The sequence below is a fragment of the Micromys minutus genome (assembly GCF_963924665.1).
Source record: "Micromys minutus genome assembly, chromosome: 8".
NCBI lineage: Eukaryota > Metazoa > Chordata > Mammalia > Rodentia > Muridae > Micromys > Micromys minutus.
In genome coordinates, this window is record NC_137977.1 from 2,584,779 (window position 1) to 2,588,543 (window position 3,765).

The 3,765-nt window shown below is 45.9% G+C and overlaps 1 pseudogene across 1 annotated transcript; it reads right to left on the reverse strand.

The window, feature by feature from the left end:
* Window positions 1–773: 773 nt before the first annotated feature.
* On the reverse strand, window positions 774–1,407 carry LOC308423727 (26S proteasome non-ATPase regulatory subunit 13-like; annotated as a pseudogene). Its single transcript has one exon. The product of its transcript is annotated as a 26S proteasome non-ATPase regulatory subunit 13-like (transcript).
* Between the last annotated feature and the right edge of the window lie 2,358 nt (window positions 1,408–3,765).

Consider the following 3,765-nt stretch of genomic DNA (forward strand, 5'->3'; position numbering starts at 1 on the left):
GGGGAATAAAAACTAAGCTCACTGCTCTTCGGACACAGAGACTGTTTTAGATGGAAAAGACTTGTCTGAAGTCACAGCTTTTGCTAATAGAAGACTCATCCCTTAGTTATCCTAGAAAAAGGTAGATATACCGCAGTTCCAGTGAGGGCCACCCTGCTGTTTCTATATCACGTCTCAATCACGTGTTCATCTCAGATGCTCACGTGGGATGCACTGCTCCGAGACACTGTCCCTTCTCCTTGAACCATCTTGAGAACGGATGCTCAATCCCAGAGGCCTCATGTTTGTTTGTTTGCCTGCTTGCTTGTTTTTTGAACAATGCAAAGGCATGTATTGTAGACACATTCTCAGACCACACTGGAGAAGGTCCACTCAGGTGGATTTGGGTGGAGACTACTCTGTCCCCATTTCCATTTGTGCCCTTCCTCATCACCTAGGCCTGGAGCTCCCCTCCCACTGCTTGCAGGCTACAAAGACAGGAGCCTTCTCCAAGTACTCACCACCCCCATCAGTGACAGGTCTCTGCTTTTATAGCAAGAACAGGTCCCACTCCTAGCAGGATCCCAAACTCCATCCCAAGTGAATACAGATCTCTGCTGATGGTTTCAGGGGTCACCTTGCCTTGCAAGGTGAGGTAGGGTCTGCAGGACACTGGGGCACTAGGTGAGGATGTCTTGAGCCTGGTGTTCCACCAGCTGCTCCATGCTCTTCACATCAGTGCACCAAAGCTCCAGGCGGTCCTTCATCTCCTTGCTCTCCTGCAAATCCAGCACTCAGTGGTCAGTGCTCCTCGGTGACTCCAGCACAGGGTACACGAAAAGTTCTCCAAAGTTAAAAACTCCCTCCTGAGAAGTCCAGCCAGCCCCAGTGTGAAGGCTCTCTCTTGTTCTGACACTGGCAGATCCTTGATGTCCACACAACCCAGAAACTGTCAAGCATATTTGTAGCAGGACGCATGGTTTCCGATTGTTTGATAGTATTTACTGGAGAGATCATAGAAACGGCTGTGAACTGATGTCACACCAGGGAGATTGTTGAGCGTCTCTTCAACATCTTCAGTGTTTAATTTCAGAGCCCCAATCGCTGTCTTACACAAGATCAGGGCTTCATCACTACGTTTCACCTTCTCACTAGTCCTTTCCAGAGAAGTTAGAGTCGCATTAGGATCAATCGCATGAAGAATTATTTCTACCAGGGACAAAGGGTTTTACCCTGTGCTCAGATTCACTGATGAAGTTTTCATAAAGCTTAATGAGACCATCTCCTTGGGCAAAGCACGGGTCCTGTACAAAATCAAGCACCTGAAGTGTCAGCTGATGCCACAACTTCTTCCAAAAGGTGCCAAACAGTGGCCAAGCCCGGCCCAGAGCTCTGACTCTGCTGTAAGAAGGCCGGCACATCCTTCATGATTGCAGAGAGCTGGGAACACAAACACCGAGCAGTTGGAACAGGCAGGGATCCCCAGAGGCCTTTGCGATTCCAGATCTGCATTTCTTTCCTGCCAGCTCGCTCAGTCCAGCTCCATTTCTTTCTTCCTTTTTTTTTTTTTTCTGATGATTTTATTTACTGCAACACCCTTCTTTCTTACTCTACTCTGCTCATCATCACTGGCGTGCGTGGAGCACAGTGGGACATTTTCAGTGCGTGTCTATGCTGTGTAATAGACAAACCTAGGAAAATAGCATCTTTGTTACCTGGAGCACTTGCCACTTCTCATTGCTGGTGTTGCAAACCGTCTCTTCAGCTCCTCGGACTCTTGTCAACAGTCACACTCGTAGTCACTCTTGGTGCTGTTGACCCAGAACCGGTTTCTCACGCTTGCCAGCCGTTAGCATACGTTCGAGCCTTTATCCCCTAACTAAGCAGAACTACCCAATCCCCACCGCTGAGGTTCTGTAACTACTGCTCGTCTTTCCGCTCACCTGTGATCATTTGCTGCCTTGTTCTGCACCCTCCTTCATGTCCACGCATGCGTGGGAACCTGCGATTGTTGTCTCTAAGTGCCGGGCGCGGTTTACTAAACACCGTGTGTTCTCCCACACTGCCACAAATGGCAGGATTGTTCTCTCTTTGTGGCTGGACTCTTCCTGCTAGGGCTTTGCTGTTGTTTGGTTTTCTTCTTGCTTCCTTTATATTTATCACTTTTCAGGCCACTGTAGGATAACACCCCTGCCTGGACTAAGTTCTCAAGCCAGCCCTTTATTCACAGCTAACTCCTGCTGGTTCTTCCCTCTACTGACCCACAGGAGAGCACCCCAAACCCTCCACCTAAGCCCTGCTGGTCTCCCTCAGCCACAAATCACAGAGGAGTCCACACAGAGTTTAAGTTTCCCACAGTGATTTAGAGGTAGACTATAACGATGGGGCTAACAAATCCAGGCCTGATGGCACAGTGTCCACCTTGTGGGGTTCCCAAGACCAACTCCAGTCATCATGCTTGTCATCGAACCGTGGGACCTGCTGAGCCTGGCTCTCCACCCGCAGACTGATTTTAAAACTCGGTGCTTGAGTTGCTGATTTGAGTTTCATAGGAACTTAATGTATGAAATTTGGCTTGGGATCAGGACAGATTTTCAAGTTTCTGGCTCTGCACATACCTTTTGTGTTATGTATTCATGTGAAGTCACATTCTCAACAGTGATTATAAAATCAAACTGTCCATACGCTCTGGAACTGTCGAAGAGGCTTTGTATCTTGCTGGATCAGCTACGCAGCCAAGATTTTATTCATTGTGTTAAATAGACAAGCATGCTTATCTCATTAGTGTAAAGTTTTTTTTTAATCTTCAACAAACAACAAAGTTTATGTCTGTATGTCAAAGAAGTATCTAAAATGTATTTATAATTTATTATCAGTGAATGCTTGATTTGCATAGCTGATGTACATTTCTTTATGCCCAGGGGTATATAAAATGATCTTAGGTGAAAGGCACTGGCAGTAGAAAAAGTTTGAGAAAACTTTCTCTAGAATAAGAACGTGTAAAAGAACTTTCTACAGCTGGGTCAACATTTACTACTACCTTCCACTGTGAAGACCCCAGCCCCATATATACAGCTGTGCAGTGGTGCTAATGCAAGAGCTGCTTTTCAGCCCAGTGTTGATGGCACACACTCAATCCCAAACCTCAGGAAGCAGAGCCAGGAAGATCTCTGTGTTCAAGGCCAGCTTCATCTTCTTCCAGAAGATCCAGGGCTACACAGAGAAACGCTGTACCCCCGCCCAAGAAATTCTCTTCCTCGTTTTCCCTTTAATTCCCCAGCTCTGGAAACAGTGACCAATATAGGAGCTATTCAACAGTTGCTTTTTAACTGACAGAAACGATTTCTCTATTGTTTCAATTAAAAATATTTCTTAGTTAATTTTATCTGTAAAAAATTTAACTTAATTTGAAAACTGAAAGGAATCGATGCAAACTTTCTGGTCTTCATGAAAACTTCAGAATGCATTAGTTAAGTATAATCATGCCCACACCCTAGAACAACCTTCTCTAAAATCCAGCAGTTTCAAACAATAATCACACGTGTTTATTCACATAGCCCCAGGCTTCTTGTACATCAGAACTGGGCTCACACTAAAGAAAGCATCAGGCTAGATCTAGACCCAGGGGTGCCCCTGCCTCTCCTCCTCACCTTAGCAAAACTCTTAGGGCATTTCTCCTCACAGCTGTGGCAAAGGAGCAGACACAACTCATTTTCCGTTTTTATTGACCTCATACTTGCTAACACCTCACTGGTCAGAACAAGGCATACAAAATGGTCCAAATCT